The sequence below is a fragment of the Bos javanicus genome, chromosome 27 (genome assembly GCF_032452875.1).
Source record: "Bos javanicus breed banteng chromosome 27, ARS-OSU_banteng_1.0, whole genome shotgun sequence".
In the NCBI taxonomy this organism is placed as follows: Eukaryota; Metazoa; Chordata; class Mammalia; order Artiodactyla; family Bovidae; genus Bos; species Bos javanicus.
This window is the reverse complement of record NC_083894.1, coordinates 36,804,559-36,826,189: the sequence shown is the minus strand read 5'-3', so window position 1 is coordinate 36,826,189 and position 21,631 is coordinate 36,804,559. Positions and strand designations below refer to the sequence as shown.

The following is a 21,631-nucleotide window of genomic DNA, read 5'->3' as shown; positions in this document are numbered from 1 at the left end:
TTTCCTTTAAGGCATAGCCCTCTTCTTGCATATCCAGACCAGCACCCTTGCTTGCTGCTCTGTAACCACACTTCTCTTTTCCAGTTTCCTCAATTTGCCAAACTCTTCTTGAGGCCTTTGCACCTGCTGTGTGTTTCTGCGTGCAGTGACTTACCCCTCCAGGGCGTAGCTGCTTCTCTACCATAGGCCTCTGCTGGAGTGTCACCACCTCGGAGAGGTCCTCTTTCTAAGGCATGTAGCTCCTCCTCCTTTCCCATCTCTTTCCAAACTCTTTATTTGCTTCCCAGTACTCCTTATAACAGCCGAGAGTCATTTGATCCATCTTCCTCTCTTGGATTTTGCCTTTTTGCCGCCAGGCTCTACCTAGTTTGAGTTTGGGGACTGCCGTATTTGCCTCTGTGTCTCCGGTTCTCGTTCAGCGTGGGGCATGTGGGGGACGTGAGGGTTTTTGAATGAATGAATCAGAATGCCTTTTACAGTTGGCCTGACTCGGGTTTAGTACTCTGTCAGCGTGGGGCGCCACAATAGGCTCCAAGTGAACCTCTGTTAAGATGCCACACTTAATTTTTTTTTTTTTTTAGTTTTTCTAGTAATAATGATTAATTCTGATATTAATCATAATATTTATTATTTTTATTTGAATAGAAATAATTTCTAAGGGTTATTTGTAGGCATTGGTCTCAACTAAGTTTAAAATCTTGATTTAAAAGAACAGCCAGAAGAGTCTGATTAGCACTCTTTCCTCTAATACTTAGTGTGGTGTGGCCATGTTATGGGCCAACTAGGTGTTTGAAAACACCAGTAATAACACTCACCTTCATGTTGCTCTGTCGCGCTTACCCTGGGAAGCTTCTGTTCAGCTTCTTGTGTTGTCTTTTTCTGGCACTTTTCTTGGGATGGTCCATTTATTTGCTGCTTTCTTAATCAGCTCTGGGCAGTTCCAGACAGAGAATCTGAAGTCAAGAATGTTTGGAGATGCAGTAGAACACAAAATGTTTATAACCTGCCTGGGATGACTCCCAAGTTAGGGAGGTTTAAGGTGATCATGTAACTTGACATCCAAAGCAGGGTGTTTCTGAGCTGAAAGGGGGTGCTGAGAAAACAGTTATAACCTGGACCTTCCTGCAGATTCCAGTGATGGGGAGGTGACAGTCTGTTGTTCCAAGGTGGGGTAGGGTGCTCTGAGCCTGAGAGCTTTGGGTTGGGAGGAGGCTTGCCACTTGTGGCCATTGGTTAGCATATATCAACTAAGATCATGGCATCCGGTCCTATCGCTTCATAGCAAATAGATGGGGAAACAGTGGGAACAGTGGCTGACTTTATTTTTCTGGGCTCCAAAATCACTGCAGATGGTGATTGCAGCCATGAAATTAAAAGACACTTACTCCTTGGAAGGAAAGTTATGACCAATCTAGACAGCATATAAAAAAGTGGAGACATTACTTTGTCAACAAAGGTCTGTCTAGTCAAGGCTATGGTTTTTCCAGTGGTCATGTACGGATGTGAGAGTTCGACTATAAAGAAAACTGAGCACTGAAGAATTGATGCTTTTGAACTGTGGTGTTGGAGAAGACTCTTGAGAGTCCCTTGAACTGCAAGGAGATCCAACCAGTCCATTCTGAAGGAAATCAGTCCTGGGATTTCTTTGGAAGGATTGATGTTGAAGCCGAAACTCCAGTACTCTGGCCACCTCATGTGAAGAGTTGACTCATTGGAAAAGACCCTGATGCTGGGAAAGATTGAGGGCAGGAGGAGAAGGGGACGACAGAGGATGAGATGGCTGGATGGCATCACTGACTCGATGGACATGGGTTTGGGTAGACTCCGGCAGTTGGTGATGGACGGGTGGCCTGGCGTGCTGTGGTTCATGGGGTCACAAAGAGTTGGACACGACTGAGCGACTGAACTGAACTGAGAACATTTTCATCATTACGGACAGTATCATAGAAAGTTCAGTTAAGAACAGGGTGAAAGAGGGAGCCAGGCAGGGCTCTTGGCTTCCCGTAGTCTTTCTGAGGACTGAATGTAAACAGCCAGCCAACGGGTCTGTAGATCTGTCCCAGTTAGGAGATGCCTTACGGATAAGGTCGAAATCCTAGGATCTGAACCGAATTCTCTTTTTGTTTTCCCATAGGAAACTAGTTTTGTGCTTTGCTATAAAGTTCACTCAGAGAACGCATGGGCTGTGTGATCTGCAGGCGTCTGGCCCACTGCCAGCAGGTCACTGAGTGTCTTCTGCACTAGCGTAGGATTTTCCCTTCACAACTTCCTGCCAGTTCGTCTGTTGATGGTTGTCATGCACATGCGCAAGTAGGTTGGAAAGATAGACCTTGAGTAGCTTTTGAGTCTTATTTATGTGAAGCAAATTGGAACTCTTAAATTAGAGGGAGGGCAGAATTTTATAGCCAAGTACGCACTGTAGAATTTTGTCTTCACTTTTGCAATTCCAATCTGTAATTGAGATGAATAGCTGTGACAGTATGTAGCATGACTGATTCTATAAAGATAAACTTATCACTCCAGAATTGGGTTTACCTTTTTAAATTAGGTAAACATGTTCTTTTTCTTTAAAAAGATTTTTGCTTTTGACAAAGGATGCGAATGTCAAATGTTTTGTGGGAAAACAGAAAAATACATTAAAAGTTGTATGAAGATTGTAAAACACAGGCACAGTCACCTTAGGGCCACCTTATATGTAACATTTTTAATGAAGACACTTTTGTTATGCCTTTTCTTAGTTTTTTTTTTAACTTCCTTGTTATATGCGCCTTGAATAAATAGAACTATATATGGTTGTTCTCTGAGAATCACAGTTATTGTGAAATTTCTTGAGATAACAACATTAAAAATAGTACTTAAAATTATATTCCTATATAAAGTAGCGACAATGCCTCTTTGTGTTTTAATTCAGAGTAATTAGTGGTTACCATTTGGTTTCATTTAATCAAGTCAGACAGGTTATCTCCATTTTATGGCGAGAATGAGTAGAGTAGAGGTAACTAGCTGTGTTTTCAGCGGCTGGCTAAACTGAACCCTAGCGTTACAGTAAACGGGAGGGAAGATGTGATGGAAGGCCCTTGGAACTAGGAACGGCCTGCACAGGGCACAGCGCACGCAGTCATACACTGGAGAGTTCGTCAGAAGTGTTTTTCACGGTCAAAATTTGCTCTGTAGACATTGTTGCATTCAATTTTTGTAATCTTTTTATGAATCAACTAAAGCTTTATCAGTTTTAAAACGTGATTTCCTTCTATACAGATTTCTAGAATGGTACCCATGCAGATGCCATTAACTGCATGTAGCTAATTCAATTTAAAAATAATAAAAAACTAATGTAGCTACGTTTCAGGTACCTAGTATCCCACATGTGGCCATTGGTTAGCATAGATCTAGAACATTTTCATCATCACAGAAAGTATCATGGAAAGTTCAGGTAAGCACAGCGTTAAAGAAACTATCACGAGAGGACAGGGTTTGTTCTTGCTTATAAGCTTTAGGGGTTTTTGGCGTTAAAAATGTTAACTTTGAATTATTTATCCTAATGAGCTGGGCTTTATGATTTACTATCTATGAATCAAGCTTGTCATGCTCACACTTGCCCTAATCTTTTATTAGTCTCTCTGGCTCTGTGTAAATCACTTAGACTAGGCTGAGGTATCTGGGGCTAAGTAATACAAAATTTGCAAATGTGTTTTATGTTGTCAATGTTTAACACCTTTTAAACCTGAAAGCTTAGTATCTTCCTTGTCAGTAGAGCTCAGATAATGAAATAATGACTACCTGGAATTTGAATTAATTGACTGGGGTTATGGAGTTAACAATTTGAGTCCTAATGCACCTCTTGGTCCCAGCAGAACTCTTTGCTCCGTTTTGAAGTTAGCTTTAACTTCGCTTCAGACGCTGGACCCTTAAAGTCAGGACTCAGCGCAGCGCCTCATTGACCAGTCCACCTGTCATGGCACTCCTCCCGTCTGTCTCTGTCTTACGTTATTTGCTAATTCATTTATGATTACTCATTGCAGTTACCCTTAACTAGATTATGAGCTCCTTGGAAGTAGGAAACCTACTAAACACAAAACTATTTTGTGTTTAAAATACCTGTACTTTTAGAAATTAAGAACTGAAAGAGCCTTTAGAGATAACCATGGCAAATATTTTCATTTTACAAATGAAGAACATGAGAGGTGGAGTTGCCCCTCGTTGGAGAACTTGGACCACAGAACTTGGATAGCTTCCTGTCAAGCTGTCTCCTTAATTAGCTGATTTTAAAATTCGAATTGAAGGAAGTCCTAAACACAACTGTTGGTTGAAGCTACTGTATTTTTGTGTATAAACTATGTCAGTGTAGAACAGAGTTATTTATAACCACTGATTTCAACACACGCTATTTCCTGTTTGTTTCTTATGACACATTCTTAAGGGCAGATTGTATGCTATTTTCAGAGATACAGCATTTTGATCTTGAAAAGTCATTTTTGGTTTTAGACTAAAATAGATTAGTTTCTCAGGTTAAATAAATACTCAGGTTTGTTTTTTTTTTTTTTTTTTCCCATGTATTGCGTTTGGTAGCAGTGACTCATATAATGTGTCATGGGGTTGGAGTGTCTATTTATTGAAACTAATGGTGTTGAGTTTCTACGAGCTCTAAATTCTGATCTGTACTTTCATATTTCAGTTCCAGTTTTGGTTTCAGTATTATTGTGTACACAACAGACACACACACACACTCCGGAGTGCTAAGAACAGCAAACTTTCCTACATATACTACATTTCTGGGGCATCTGAACTGTTTCCTAAGGTTCGTTTTTATTCTCTGTAGTTACTGGCAAGGAACTGTTAGGTGTGTAAGGTAACTGTGTGAGGTGTGTAAGGTAACTGCGTCAGGTGTGTGTAAGGTGGTTGTTGCCGCACAGGATGCTTGTGCTCCTCAGCAGTGTTGCAGGTTTCTTTCCGTGGCGGCGTGTGCTTGCACTGGGCATGGGCCAGGCCGGCTCAGGCTCTTTCTATGGACGCTAGTTGCTTGCGCACGGGGTAGAATACCTCCCTGTCCCCTTCCTTTTTCCAAGAACTGACAGCAGTTTCAGAAGGGAGTCATTTCTCGTGAATTAGGACTTTATGACTTTCTTCTTTCCAAAGACAGTTCTGTCTTCTGCAGTTGTTCTTTGGGTGGAGTGCACCTGTGTGTGTGCGTGTGCAGCATTTGGATCTGTGCAGCGGCAGCGCACTGGCTTTCCAGACACGCTTTGTATAGTAGCGGTGTGTGCAGAGGGGCGGGCGGCCTGCACAGCAGTTTCTCTCCTCCCCCTGCTCTCAGCCTCGCTCCCTCCCGCGACCTGGTGACATTACATGGATGGATGCGCCGGCTTGGAAAGCAGCAGCAGGAGTGGAGCGTCTGCCAGAGACGTGTGGTGTGAGCCAGGCTGGCTGCTCCGGCTCGCCTCCCCGGCTCTTCTGGTGTGTGTGGTCTGCGTGCTTAGGGCTCGCCGTGTAGAGCCTGACGTCACCGTGTTCTCCTCCTCAGGACACTGTTCTTTCTTCTGAAAAGCTGCTGGCCTCAGGCTTCACGCCTGTGAAACACTTCAGGCTTTATTTATACTGTTATGGGGTAGTGTTGAGGATGAAACATATTGACATCTGAAAGAGAGAGTTTAGTTTGATAGGATACTGGCTTGGGGTGTGAAGACACAGCATCAGTACACGTGTACCTGGGCAGCCTCTGCGTGGTGTAGAGAAGTACGGTCCTGGTACCTCCCTGAGCTTATTACACTGCTTTAAAAAAAAAAAATTTGTTCTTCAGGAAGAGGGATGTCTCCTCAAAGGACTTTGAAGACAGCTGAGAGAAGTACTGATTTTTAACCGTAGATCAGCATTGCAGATAGACCCTTCTAGAACAGAAGTGATGCCGTTTATTTATTGTGTTGAATTAAAGAAGATGATATGAGATCTGGAAGTTTGCGGTTCTTATTTTCAAGACTGCTAATGAAGTTGAGTATCTGAACTGTGTAAAATGTGTCAGTGATTGTAGAGAAATTAGATTTTATGCTTTTCTATAGTTTGGTGAGACTGTTTAAATCCATGTCTGAAGAAAATGGTTTTAGCTATTAAGGAAAGATTTATATAAACCTTTAAAAAGTAAGATGAAGTCCTGCTTTTTTTTTTTCATTTCAGGAAAGCATTATTATAAATAGGTTCATTTGGGTGCCTTTAACTATAGTGTTTTCATGGTACTTGTTCCTTCTCTTGTGTTACCTGTATTCTAATGTATTTTTAATGTGTATGTTCTGTTTTTACAACTAGATTCTAAGACCCAGAAGCAAGGAACTAGTTTTGTTGTACCTTGTTTCCCCAGCATCACACTCAGTGTCCTTCTGCGTAGTAGGTGCTGCGGACAGTAGCGAGTGGAGGTGTGCTGAGGCTGAGGCTTGGTGAGGTCGTTTTACCTGCCAGTCATCTGAGGCTTCCGTGCAGAAGCCCACAGACTGGGTGGCTCAAAACGGAGACCTTTCTCTCCTCACGGTTCTGGAGGCTGAAGGCCACGGTGAGAGCTCCAGCGGGGCTCGTTTCTCCTGCGGCCTCTCTCCTTCTCTCGCAGACGGTCACCTTCTTTTTCTCTGGGTGCACACACTCCTGGGGTCTCTTCCTGCTCCTACAGCACACCAGACCTCTCGGCTTGGGGACCCACTCTTGTAATCTCTCTTAACTTTAACTCCTGAAGAGTCCTGTTTCCGGGTACAGTCCTGTTGAGGGTTAGAGCTTCAACATATGAATCCTGGAGGGATACAGTTCCGTCCAGAACACTGACCTGAAGATAGACATGCTACTAAGGTAGGAGATAACACGCGTTGTTGTATGCCTGTAACTCACACATCATCGTTAAGCAAGTGTGCTCCAATATTAAGTTAAAATTTTAAGAAAAGATATGAGATGACATATCAGTCAGGATGCAGTCGGAAAGCAGGAATCACGAGAGGATGGAGGTGGTTCTGAGAGAGCTGTTAGCAGCTGCAGACCGCAGCCAACTGTGCTGCTCGGCCGGCCCTTGCCGGCCCCGAGACAGGCCGGAAGGGGCACATCCACTCTCTGCCGCTCACCGTCTGCTCGCCCTCCTGCGCCCCGGTTTCTGGGGCCTCCTGGGAAGGCGGTGGAGTGAGGAGAAGTGAAGTGGGCCCTCTGAGCCCAGCGTTACAGAGCCACCTGAGGGTGAGCATGGAGCTGAGAGACGACAGCCTCCTGGCTGGCACAGATACTGCCGGTGGGAGCCAGCCTCGCTGAAATGCACTCGGCAGTGTGTGTCAGAAATCTTAGGAAGGAGCACTTCTTTGACCCAGCAATTCCAGGTCAAGAAATATATCCTGAGGAAACAGTCCGCAAAGTGAGCAAAGATGTATGTATAAGGGTATTTGATTATAGTATTGGGTATAATAAAATATTCGAAGCATTAAATGTTCATCTATATGGGATTGGTTAAGTTATCTTAGAATATGTAATGAATGTTTTTTAGCCATTAGAAAGATGATGTTGATTTAGATTTATTGATGTGGAAATAAATGTAACAAAAAGAAGATTATACATTATATGTCATATGAGCCTATTTATGCGTGTGTTTTAAACTGTCTATAGAGGAAAAGTTGAGAACAGTGTGTATGAACAGAAACTGCACAGTTCCAGACTGAAGCACGCAGGCTCTGCGGCCAGCATACCTAGGTTTCTGTCTGGGCTCTGCCGCATTAATCTTTCTGGGATCTGTTTTCTCATCTGGAAAACGGTGATCAGCGTCCCTACCCCATAGGGTGGTTGTTGGGTTTACACGTGTTGGTGCCTGTAAAGTGTATATGACAGCGCTTCGGGTGCTCAGTGGATAGTGTTTATTGTCGGAGAGGAAGAGGAGGGGGAATTTTACTGTCTTCTCTCTCTTGCTTACCTAACTTTATAAACAAGGATATGATAACTTTATGAAGATAAAGTTTTCTATTAAAACTAAAAATGAAGACGCCAACCAAGTTGTAATAAGCATTCTCGCTTCCTTCTGGCGGTCCTGGAACCTGTAGGTGGGGGAGCCTTTCCTACTGCAGCCACAGCAGTGAGGCTGGTCTCCCCGGCGGCTCCTGCCTCCCGCTGCGCAGGTCCCCCCGGCCGGGCTCTGGGCCGTCGCACTGTTGTCATGCCGTGGCTCCCTGAGTGGGCCTCTGTGCTGCTCCGGGAAGAACCAAACTGAAGTTCCCTCACTGTTTTTTTCATTACTGAAAAGTTGCTCGCTTCTCTTTTTCATGTGGAGTGAAAGTTTGAAGATTTCTGTTGTAGCATAGAAACAGTCTTAGAATGGAGTGTTACACAGTTCTTCACAGTCCTTTGACCAACCTGCTCCTTGGAATTTATTCCCGGCCACCTCCTTCTCCACACTCCGTCCTTCTTCCGCTTCCTTGACCCTCTGTCAGTACCCTCTCTCTGGGTTTCTTAGGCAGGCAGTTTGCCTTCCTTGTTTACCAGGACTCTAAGGTGCTATGCTAAAACACAAGAGCTCTCTTTAGCAGGGACCTGCCCTGGCTTCTGCAGTTTTGTTTTTCTTTTTCCCTCCCTAATCAATCTCTGGAATTGGGAAAAAGAGGTAAAAGATTGCTTTCCTTTTTTAAACAAGCTTGGTTTTGGCCTTGTTGTGCTACTTGCGAGATCTCAGTTCCCTGACTAGGGTCTGAACCCTGGCCCACGGCGGTGACAGTGCCGTGTCCTGACCCCTGGGTGCCGGGGCTTCCCAGAGATTGATTTCTCGTTGCTGTGATGACACACCTCGTTGAAGGCAGGGGAGGACCCTTGGTCAGCTTCCGTTTTAAGTGTGTAAGATTAAATTCTGCCACATCATATTATTAGTGATACCGTTACTATTCACCAGTGATGGAAACTCAGTCTTTCCATCTGTAAGGTCTTTCTTTTTTTACGAAATTATTGTATCTTTAGGTTGAGTCACTAAGTTGAAGCTTTTGACTAGAGTTAGTACTCTAGTTATTGAATTTAGAATATATACCTGACTTTGAGTGTTAACTTTAATCACTTGACTAGTCGTGTATAGCCTTTGGCAGTGTTTTTAGTTTTTGGTAAAGTGCATGTGTAGTGGTTTTTGAAGGCCCTTCCAGTTCCAGACCGACAGTAGCAGTACACTGCATGTTGTGTGAGATACGGGGCAGTTAGTATTTTGGGTCGCACTTGAGGAAATGACGCTGTTTGCCAATTTGTTACTTATTTTAGACCTTAGTTTGGTCAGAATAAATGCTGGTCAATAAATGTCTCTTAAAAAATGTAAGGGAACGCAAAAGTCTTGTTGAACATCTTTCTCCTTGTAAACCATCGCTTTTGTATATTTTTAGCATAGAAAATATTCTTTTGCTAATGCTCTTATACTCAAGTTCCTGTAGAGTTCTTTTTTTTAAAGGGGTAATTGTGTGTGCAGAAAGACTTAAAAAAAAAACTTAATACAGTCATGCAAATAAATGCCATATATAGAAAGTCTGTTAGTCCATAGAAAATTTTAATCACTGTGCCTTTTGAGGGAGTCAGAACAAAAATTTGCTCTGACTTAAAAATAGTCACTTAACAGAGGTAAACTTTGCAGGATAGATACAGTTTTGAAGTGGGGTATAAGAAATCAGCTGTTTTAGGTGCTTATGTTTGAGTTACAGTCTCGTAAGTTTATCTCATTTAATCTTCTTGGTAACTTGAAAGGTAGGTATGTTGTACCATTTTGCAGCAAAGAGTTATGTGACATGGCCAATGTGATGCTGTAAATAAGGAACCCAGTCTGTCCCTGAGCTCTACTGAGTTGATTCTTAGAGGCAGGGATACAGAGAACTTCGAGGGATGGGGTAAAATAACCTGGAGAAAGAGCATTGAGTATGACATTTGAAGACAAGTGAGTAGTTGGGAGTAGACGAAGATAGTGTGAGAAAGGCATTTGGTGTGTGGTGGAGGGATGGCATACCAGTGACAGGAGCTGGCAGAGGGGGTGTGTAAGTGTGAGCCAGGCAAGTAACTGGGTTAAAGATGGTAGTATTTTAGGAGGATTAAACCAGGTGGCAGTAGAGGTAAATAACCTTCCTGCCAATGCAGGAGACAAAAGAGATTTGGGTTCGATCCCTGGGTCGATCCCTGGGTCTGAAAGATCCCCTGGAGGAGGGCATGGCAGCCCACTCCAGTATTCTTGCCTGGAAAATCCCATGGAGAGAGGAGCCTGGTGGGCTATGGTCCAGAGGGTTGCAAAGAGTCAGACACGACTGGAGCAGCTTCACACACGCCCACGATCTGGACGATCTGGTAGTAGTGTGCAGAAATACGTCAAAGAAAGACTGGTCAGTCTGTGCAGAAGATTGTATTGGTGACGTGACTCAGAATTAGGGGAGAGCCCTGGGTGTATAAAAGAAACAGAAGTAGGAAGGAAAGGCCACAGAGGAAGGGAGCGGCAGGCAGAACTTGGCAGTGTCGGGTTTGGATGAATGAGGAAATTGATACGTCTGACCAACAGAAAGCAGAGCTTTCAAATAACTGGGGAATATGGGAAAAAAGACAACTCGTTATGATTTCTTAGTGTAGAATTTAAATCTAGCAAATATGCATATTATCATTTTTGATATCACCTCTGATTAAGAAACAAAAAGTTGTTATACTGTCTTGACAGATTGCTTTCTCATCTAAATGTGCAGTAATCTATATACATAGTAAAAGTGTAAATTGAAATTGATCATTACTGATCTAATTATATCATTAACTTATTTTCTTTCCCCAATGATCTTGTTATTATATCTAATTGTAGAAGTCGTTGAATGAACTCATCATTATAAAAGAACTCAATTTAGTACCCCTATTAAAGCTTTGTAATGGCTAATTGGTTATGTTGGAACTGATTAGAATTATGCAGGGTTACCTTATTGTAGACTATAAATAGTAGAGAATGGACTCTTTTCCAGGCCATTCATGTTGTTTTATTACTGTGTTTCTTTTACAACTGTATACATTTAAGGAAAAGATTGTCCTGAAAAAATGTTTAATAAGCAACCATAGAGTACTTAATAGCATACGGGGTGCTGAAGAATTTGAAGGGATTAAATCCTGCCCAAGTATATCTCCCCTGAAGGTTATTGATTCTTGGAGGGCTTTGAGTAAGTAACTGATAAACCTGTTTGGAGCTAAGCAAAATTTCGTTGTGTTTTAATTTCAATAAATGCTTATTTAGTACATACTGTGTGCAAGGCACTTAAGACATGAATTAAGAGTTCTAGGGTAATTGCTGCTTACCTAGGGTTGTCTTTCTCCCTGGAGGAGTAAATGGGAGCCCAGTCTTGTCTGGAGAATCCCATGGACAGAGGAGCCTGGCAGGCTGCAGTCCACTGGGGTTACAAAGAGTCGGGTACAACTGAACTACTAACACTAGGGTTGTCTTTCTGGAAAAGATGGAGACAGGTTGAATTCCAAACTGTTGGGAAGGCTTTGGGAGAAACATGAGCTCGCCTGAGGCCATTGGTCGTGAAGAGCTGGGCTAGGCCGAGAGGAGGGCTCGCCCAGCTGAAAGAGGATAGCGTAAGTTAGAATGTCCAGCCTTCTCCACAGAGTACAGTGCCTCCCAACATTCCCTAAAGTGAACTCTTTCTTACGGGCCACTTTGCTTCCCTTCTAGTATTGGAAATAACGAATCATGCAATCATTCTCTCAGAGAGCTTGCTTTAGAGTTTTGTGTGTGTATGTGTGTTAAGTGGTTAATGTGAAAATTGAAACCAGTTTAATTGGTTTCTAATTATTTTGTATGGGTTTTGTTTTCTATTTACTGACATTTGTAAGTGCTTTGAAAATGTGAGTCCTGATTCTCTTATCTTATCAAATTTTATTTTATATTACAGTACTTACCAAACAGTAGCCTTTATAAGACATTTTATTCTTTGTATAGTATTTTGAAAACCTAGCAATATTTGTTTTCGCTGTGCTCTTGGTCACTGAGCAACATTTTGCTTCCCTTCACTATACTGTACCTAAGAGTAGTCAGTTTTCCTCTTTTCCAAGCTAAGACTTACCTCTTCTTTATCCTTTGGGTACTTTATTATTAATGTATATAGCAAAGCCATTCTTTTCGCTTTATTATACATAACAATACTTTAGCAGTACATGTTATCAACTAATAAATTATATCTCTGCTGAAAATTATTTAAGTTTCAAGTTGTGTGAAATAAGTATCTATGTAAGAAAGTTAATTGGCAGTTAAATTTACTTTACTTGATTGTAATTGCAGGAGAAGAAAGAGACAGGATAAACAGATAGCTCTGAACCACTAGAAGAATTCAAAGAGGTAGGTGAGGCCCACAGCTTGAGGAGAAGTTAAATACAAGGAAGGGAAGTTTCGGGGCTGGATTTGAGGGCAGCTTGTGGTGGTTCAGAACCCAGCTGGGTCAGATACGCAGCGGTCGGAGAGAGGTTTCTGCTCGAGACTGAGTGGTGCTTGATTGCAGGTTATAGTAGTTTCTTCTCATCTTCATCAATTTTGGCCTTATTACTTAAATCATCTTCATGCTTAGACTTGTTTTACAAGAAAAACTTTAAGGCATTAGGGGTGAGATGTCTTCATGTAATTCGATTAAAAGGTAGCCAACTTCAGGGTAGGTACAATGAGAATAAAATGGCTCATGGTTAAATTCAGTTACCAGAATTTGTTATTAGTGATTAAAAACATTTTCATTTTGGGGAGTATTAAAACTGTATCTCCAAGTCTAATTTCTGTGCTCTAAGGAACAGTCAAAAGACACAGGTTTTCGAGATGAGGACAGAGGATAGTGGTCGCTTCTTACCTTCATCGATTTTGACCTTCCTACTTTAGTTATCTGACTTGTGAGAATATGAAACATCTATACCACTGATTTTTTTTTGTTCATTTTTTTATTATGGTAGAATTTACATAAAAATATAAAACACTTTTTAGTGTACAATTCAGTGGCATTGAGTATATTCACAGTGTTTTGAAGCCATTGCTGCTATCATTTCCAGAAGCTTTTCATCATCTTAAAATCTGTTTTTATAGAGCTTTATAGATAGTTTGTATTTAAGTCTAAGGAAGAACAATATAACTATTATTACTGCTTAGTGCATGTTTGAGTAATTCAAGGAATTATATGAATTATGTATTTCTTTCATACTCTTAATATTGGCTCTGCTAACTTGTCTTAATCATTTCTAGTGGTCATAAAATGAGAATTTGTAACTTTTAAGAAGTCACAAAGCTTTATTATCTCAGAGTCTGTGACATGATCACTTAAAGGTTTCTGAAATCATAAATCTAAGTTTACAAATGCAGTTTTGTCCTTGAAAATTCTGGTGGTCACAGTTCTAGAATTTATCATTCAGTTCAGTTTTGAAAGAAATAATTAAAACAGATTCTTGATTATCCTTTATGTCAGTGTTTAGAAACAGAGACGACATAAAGATAGATTTGAGGTCCTCAGAAGATATGAGAACATAGAGACAAAGACAAGTATATAGTGGTATTAAAAAATTAAAGTCAAGTGTGGGAAAAACTAAAATTGTACTTTAATAAAGATGGGAATAACAGATGATGTATTTTCAGCACCTAGAAAATGTTACATTTAAGATTTTCTAAATGATTGTGTCCAAAATTTATTTTTTTTTTCATGTTTTAATCTCATGTAATAGAGATCACTGGGCAAAATTTTTGCTGTCCTTTTTTTCCAAAGTTATATCCCCAAACCCAAGTCCAAATGCTCCGCAGCCTTCGGCCGACTTACCAGAACCTCTGCTGCGTATTTGTCTCAATGCTGCCATCTAGTGGTTGTTGTGGGTATCTCAACATGGAGCTTAGGCAGCCTGTGTCACTCCTTGACACAGTGCAATCTAAAGGCCTCCGGCCACAAACCTCCCCCTGCTTTTGAGAAGTCGAATAGCAGTGGGTTGCTGTGGCAGAAATCTTATTTAGTTATTGAGACCATGTAATCACTTGGAAACAGTAGTTCAGTTCAGTTGCTCAGTCGTGTCCGACTCTTTGAGACCCCATGGACTGCAGCACGCCAGGCCTCCCTGTCCATCGCCAACTCCAGGAGCTTGATCAAAGTCACGTCCATCGAGTTGGTGATGCTATCCAACCATCTCATCCTCTGTCATCCCCTTCTCCTCCTGCCTTCAATCTTTCCCAGCATTAGGGTCTTTTCCAATGAGTCAGTTCTTCGCATCAGGTGGCCAAAGTATTGGAGTTTCAGCTTCAGTATCAGTCCTTCCAATGAACGTTCAGAACTGATTTCCTTTAGGATGGACTGGTTGGATCTCCTTGCTGTCCAAGGGACTCTCAAGAGTCTTCTCCAACACCACAGTTCAAAAGCATCAATTCTTTGGTGCTCAGCTTTCTTTATGGTCCAACTCTCACATTCATACATGACTACTGGAAAAACCATAGCCTTGACTTTCCGGACCTTTGTCAGCAAAGTAATGTCTCTGCTTTTCAGTATGCTGTCTAGGTTGCTCATAGTTTTCTTCCAAGGAGCAAGCGTCTTTTAATTTCATGGCTGCTGTCACCATCTGCAGTGATTTTTGGAGCCCCCCAAAATGAAGTCTCTTACTGTTCCCACTGTTTCCCCATCTATTTGCCATGAAGTGATGGGATCGGAAGCCATGGTCTTCATTTTCTGAATGTTAAGTTTTAAGCCAACTTTTTCACTCTTTCACTTTCATCAAGAGGCTCTTTAGTTCTTCTTCACTTTTTGCCATAAGGGTGGTATCATCTGCCTATCTGAGGTTATTGATATTTCTCCCAGCAATCTTGATTCCAGCTTGTGCTTCATCCAACCCAGCATTTCGCACGATGTACTCTACATATAAATTAAATAATCAGAGTGTTTTTATATTATGAGATTATTATTGAGCTGAACACAGCTCTGTCAGGCTCGTTACCAACTCATTGTTCTTTCTGCCACTGTTGCTGCTGCTAAGTCTCGTCAGTCGTGTCCGACTCTGTGCGACCCCATAGACGGCAGCCCACCAGACTCCCCGTCCCTGGGATTCTCCAGGCAAGAACACTGGAGTGGGTTGCCATTTCCTTCTCCAGTGCATGAAAGTAAAAAGTGAAAGTGAAGTCTCTCAGTCGTGTCTGACTCCTAGCGACCCCATGGACTGCAGCGCACCAGGCTCCTCTGTCCATGGGATTTTCCAGTCAAGAGTACTGGAGTCGGGTGCCATTGCCTTCTCCATTGTTCTTTCTAAGATACTGTTTTTCTTATTGTTTCCAGTTTTTCAGGATAATTTAACTAATGCACTGAACAACACTTATTAAATGCATATTATATGCTAGACACTGTTCTTAGTACTAGGAATATAATCCTCAGCAAACAGAAATCATAGCTTTCATGTAGTTTACATTTCATTGGGGGAACAAATGGTAAGATACACATACAATACTTCAATTAGTGAGAAGAGTTTAAGAAGGAAAAATAAAGCAGGGAAGGGAGATATGACGTTTTGTGGTTGGCAAACTGTTTTGAGGTGTTAGATGGAGTGGTCAAAGAGAATCTTACTGAAGGCGATTTTTGAGTAGAGGTCTAAAGGATCTAGGAAAGTGCTCTCCAGACAGAAGGAAAGCAGGTGCAAAGCTCTTGGAACATCTGACTTGTAAAGAAAGAGCAAGCAGGAAGGAGTAGAGTGTGAGAGTGAGAGAGAGAGCCGTAGCAGGTGAGGTTGGAGAGTCCCTGTGGGTGTGTGTGTGTGGGGGGGGCTGCGGTACAGGTCACAGAAGGTCTTGAAACTGGATGTCTTTGGGCTGGATGAGAGGTGGGAGCCAAGCTACGGGCTCACTCTGGCTTCTGTGTTTAATGGTGTGGGGCATCATTTGCTGCAGTTTTTTTTCTCTTGTTTTATTAGCAGTAGGAGTAGATTTACTTTATAGAGATATGAGAACGATGAGGTATAAGGACTATGTTTCGACAGTTCTGGGATCAGGGTTTATATTGGTATATTGTGTGTCTATACATATTTTTACAGATTTGCTCTTGGATTATCAATTGTTCTTATTTTATTTTTATAATACAGGATAATTGAAATCAGCTGGTAGAGTATTACTTGGAAAATGTTATGAACATCACTACTCCAGTACATTTCAGGCTCACCTCTTAAAATGAGCAAACAATGTAGCGTAAGCCTGTCTCAGTGATCTTCATACTCAATCATATTTCGGGAATGAGAATCATCTGGAGTTGTAATTTTTTTCACACTTCATGATACAGTTAGATCAGATCAGATCAGTCGCTCAGTCGTGTCCGACTCTTTGCAACCCCATGAATCGCAGCACGCCAGGCCTCCCTGTCCATCACCAACTCCCGGAGTTCACTCAGACTCATGTCCATCGAGTCGGTGATGCCATCCAGCCATCTCATCCTCTGTTGTCCCCTTCTCCTCTTGCCCCCAATCCCTCCCAGCATCAGAGTCTTTTCCAGTGAGTCAACTCTTTGCATGAGGTGGCCAAAGTACTGGAGTTTCAGCTTTAGCATCATTCCTTCCAAAGAAATCCCAGGACTGATCTCCTTCAGAATGGACTGGTTGGATCTCCTTGCAGTCCAAGGGACTCTCAAGAGTCTTCTCCAACACCACAGTTCAAAAGCATCAATTCTTCGGCGCTCAGCCTTCTTCACAGTCCAACTCTCATATCCATACATGACCGTAGGAAAAACCATAGCCTTGACTAGACGAACCTTTGTTGGCAAAGTAATGTCTCTGCTTTTGAATATGCTATCTAGGTTGGTCATAACTTTCCTTCCAAGGAGTAAGCATCTTTTAATTTCATGGCTGAGGTCACCATCTGTAGTGATTTTGGAGCCCAGAAAAATACAGTCTGACACTGTTTCCCCATCTGTTTCCCATGAAGTGATGGGACGGGATGCCATGATCTTTGTTTTCTGAATGTTGAGCTTTAAGCCAACTTTTTCACTCTCCACTTTCACTTTCATCAAGAGGCTTCTTAGTTCCTCTTCACTTTCTGCCATAAGGGTGGTATCATCTGCATATCTAAGGTTATTGATATTTCTCCCGGCAATCTTGATTCCAGCTTGTGTTTCTTCCAGTCCAGCATTTCTCAGGATGTACTCTGCATATAAGTTAAATAAACAGGGTGACAATATACAGCCTTGACGTACTCCTTTTCCTATTTGGAACCAGTCAGTTGTTCCATGTCCAGTTCTAACTGTTGCTTCCTGACCTGCATACAGATTTCTCAAGAGGCAGATCAGGTGGTCTGGTATTCCCATCTCTTTCAGAATTTTCCACAGTTTATTGTGATCCACACAGCCAAAGGCTTTGGCATAGTCAATAAAGCAGAAATAGATGTTTTTCTGGAATTCTCTTGCTTTTTCCATGATCCAGCGGATGTTGGCAATTTGATCTCTGGTTCCTCTGCCTTTTCTAAAACCAGCTTGAACATCAGGAAGTTCACAGTTCACATATTGCTGAAGCCTGGCTTGGAGAATTTTGAGCATTACCTTACTAGCATGTGAGATGAGTGCAATTGTGCGGTAGTATGAGCATTCTTTGGCATTGCCTTTCTTTGGGATTGGAATGAAAACTGACCTTTTCCAGTCCCGTGGCCACTGCTGAGTTTCCCAAATTTGCTGGCATATTGAGTGCAGCACTTTGACAGCATCATCTCTCAGGATTTGGAATAGCTCAACTGGAATTCCATCACCTCCACTAGCTTTATTCGTAGTGATGCTTTCTAAGGCCCACTTGACTTCACATTCCAGGATGTCTGGCTCTAGGTCAGTGATCACACCATCGTGATTATCTGAGTTGTGAAGATCTTTTTTGTACAGTTCTTCAGTGTATTCTTGCCATCTCTTCTTAATATCATCTGCTTCTGTTAGGTCTGTACCATTTCTGTCCTTTATCGAGCCCGTCTTTGCATGAAATATTCCTTTGGTATCTCTGATTTTCTTGAAGAGATCTCTAGTCTTTCCCATTCTGTTGTTTTCCTGTATCTCTTTGCATTGATCGCTGAAGAAGGCTTTCTTATCTCTTCTTGCTATTCTTTGGAACTCTGCATTCAGATGTTTATCTTTCCTTTTCTCCTTTGCTTTTTGCTTCTCTTCTTTTCACAGCTATTTGTAAGGCCTTCCCAGACAGCCATTTTGCTTTTTTGCATTTCTTTTCCATGGGGATGGTCTTGATCCCTGTCTCCTGTACAATGTCACGAACCTCATTCCATAGTTCATCGGGCACTCTATCTATCAGATCTAGGCCCTTAAATCTATTTCTCACTTCCACTGTATAATCATAAGGGATTTGATTTAGGTCATACCTGAATGGTCTAGTGGTTTTCCCTACTTTCTTCAATTTAAGTCTGAATTTGGCAATAAGGAGTTCATGGTCTGAGCCACAGTCAGCTCCTGATCTTGTTTTTGCTGACTGTATAGAGCTTCTCCATCTTTGGCTGCAAAGAATATAATCAATCTGATTTCGGTGTTGACCATCTGGTGATGTCCATGTGTAGAGTCTTCTCTTGTGTTGTTGGAAGAGGGTGTTTGTTATGACCAGTGCATTTTCTTGGCAAAACTCTATTAGTCTTTGCCCTGCTTCATTCCGTATTCCAAGGCCAAATTTGCCTGTTACTCCAGGTGTTTCTTGACTTCCTACTTTTGCATTCCAGTCCCCTATAATGAAAAGGACATCTTTTTTGGGTGTTAGTTCTAAAAGGTCTTGTAGGTCTTCATAGAACTGTTCAACTTCAGCTTCTTCAGCGTTACTGGTTGGGGCATAGACTTGGATTACTGTGATATTGAATGGTTTGCCTTGGAAACAAACAGAGATCATTCTGTCATTTTTGAGATTGCATCCAAGTACTGCATTTCGGACTCTCTTGTCGACCATGATGGCCACTCCATTTCTTCTGAGGGATTCCTGCCTGCAGTAGTAGATATAATGGTCATCTGAGTTAAATTCACCCATTCCAGTCCATTTCAGTTCGCTGATTCCTAGAATGTCGACATTCACTCTTGCCATCTCTTGTTTGACCACTTCCAATTTGCCTTGATTCATGGACCTGACATTCCAGGTTCCTATGCAGTATTGCTCTTTACGGCATCGGACCTTGCTTCTATCACCAGTCACATCCACAGCTGGGTATTCTTTTTGCTTTGGGTCCATCCCTTCATTCTTTCTGGAGTTATTTCTCCACTGATCTTCAGTAGCATATTGGGCACCTACTGACCTGGGGAGTTTCTCTTTCAGTATCCTATCATTTTGCCTTTTCATACCATGATACAGTTAGGGATGTGCCAAAACAAACCACACAATTAGCTGATTAGCACTTCTGTTTGATCCACACAGAAAACCTCATAGATTTATGTTGTAACCTAGATGATTTATTTAAACCACTTTTTTGCTTGTAGTTCATCAGCTGAAGTGACTAATTCTCAAAGTACTATAACTCTTCCCCAAATTGTGCTTAAAAAGTACCCTGAAATTTAATTTAAAAAAAAAAGCCCTGGAATTGTATCAGTTAAGTTACAATATCCTGATCACTGTTGGTAATAGTGTTTCTCTACAGGTTCCGTTTTTTTTGGCAGCTAAAATATCTATTATTTTTGTGCTTGGTCTTGTGAGGTCAGAGAAGAGGCGCCCTGGGTGTAACGTGGTGAGGTCGAGGAGACGGGCCGCGCTGCCCTGTGTCCCATGCACTTTCTGCTGTAAACCCTGGGTGTACCGTGGTGAGGTCGAGGAGACAGCCGCGCTGCCCTGTGTCCCGTGCACTTTCTGCTGTAAAGCACCTGTTGACGTCTTCTGTCCTTTCCTGACTGACGTGTAAGGGTTTTTCTGTGTAGTACTGGATATGAACATTTGTTAGTTAAATGTGCGTTAAGATCTGCCTTTCTGTGGCGTGCGTGCCTCTTCGCTTCTTTGATGGTGTCTCTCTGGTCTTCCATGCTTCTCTGTTTCCTACCCCTGGTCAGTTACCCATCAGTCCTGCCAGATCTGCCTTTTATACTCCTCTTATGTCTCTTCTCCAGTCCTTTTGTCAGTGCCTTAACGCAGGCCCTTGTTACTCATGGCCTGGATCACACATAGATCATATTCCTTCCCATCCATTTCCAGCCACTTACACAGTGACTTTTTAAAACTTCAAATCTCGCTCATATCATTCCTCTGTTAAAATCTTCTAGTGGTCCTGAGAGGCTGCAGCATAAAGCTCAAACCTCATGATTTTACTTCTGTCTTCTTAGAGGTTACTTCAAGCTTCTGCTCCTGTATAATGTCTTTCCCAGGTTTTTCCCTGGTTCTTTTTAAAGGAAGGATGTGGCTGTCTTTACCACAGCACAGTTGTTGAAAGACAACTTCCAGCTGTTCATCTCTGATTTCATCTCTTGGCTGAGCAGTACTGTTAGTTTGCTTGTTTGGACGTTTTTATATTGATGTACCATTGAGCTCTCTGACTAGTCTATCTCTTTTCCAGGCTTTTTCCTCTGCCAGTCCCTTACATATTGGTGTTCTTGGCTCTCCTTTCCACCTGTTCTCCATGGGAAAACCCATCAACTGACGGCGTTACGGGTTCTGGATTCCAGATTCAACTGATTTGGATCCACAGTTGGTTGAATTCAAGGATGTGGAACCCAGGGATATGGAGGGCTGACTATGACTTCTAGATTTTAATTTCCAAATCAACCTTTCTCTTGAGCTCCAGATCCAGGGACATTGCTCCTTGGATGTTTCATAGGCATTTTAAGCTCTATTAAGACCCAAACTAAGCTCATTCCACCCGCCTCTCAAATCTGACTCTCTACGATTCTGTGTTTTCTTTTACCATCCCCTTCAGGTATGCCTGCGCCTGTCAGATAACTTCAGGAAGCCTTTGCGGGGCCCACTTGCACCTGCTTGATCACCTGGTCCTTTGTCTCCCACTCTTGTCCGTCTGCCACGATACCTGTAGACGTTTTATCTGCTCTCCCCGGTAGACCGAAAGCACCTGGGGAGCTTTGTGTCACCGTCCTGCACCCTGCTTAGCGTAGCTGAGAGGTGCCTGAGAGTACCTCCTGATGAAACACACCTGAAACCGGACTCATCGGCTCTTTCCTCCTGACTCTTCTCGGGGATGGCTTTCACCAGACTCATCGGCCCTTCCCTTTCCCCCTGACTCTTCTCGGGGATGGCTTTCACCAGACTCATCGGCCCTTCCCTTTCCCCCTGACTCTTCTCGGGGATGGCTTTCACCAGACTCATCGGCCCTTCCCTTTCCCCCTGACTCTTCTCGGGGATGGCTTTCACCAGACTCATCGGCCCTTCCCTTTCCCCCTGACTCTTCTTGGGGATGGCTTTCATAGCTGATGATGTCACCACCTTTTCCTTTAAGTTGCTGCTGTTCACTTGCTGGGTCGTGTCGTGTTTAATTCATTTCCTTTTCTGTTACTTCCACTGCTGGTTGTTTTATGAGCCCGTAGCTAGTTTTGCATTTCCATTCCCTTTTCCCCAGTCTGCCTTTTTTTATTGCTCTGGGGTTTTTTTTCTCAAGTACAGGTGATCGATCATCTGTTGGTTCAGTAACTATTGTTCTTCTTTTCTGCAGGGTAAAGTCCAACTTCTTTATAAGACATTCAGTGGCAATCTTAAAGAACTGATCTAGTCT

The 21,631-nt window shown here is 42.3% G+C and overlaps 1 protein-coding gene across 4 annotated transcripts in view; it reads left to right on the top strand.

Moving 5' to 3' along the window:
• KAT6A (lysine acetyltransferase 6A) overlaps positions 1-21,631 on the top strand; it is a 108,786-nt gene that overhangs the window by 32,390 nt on the left and 54,765 nt on the right. The window lies entirely within an intron of this gene.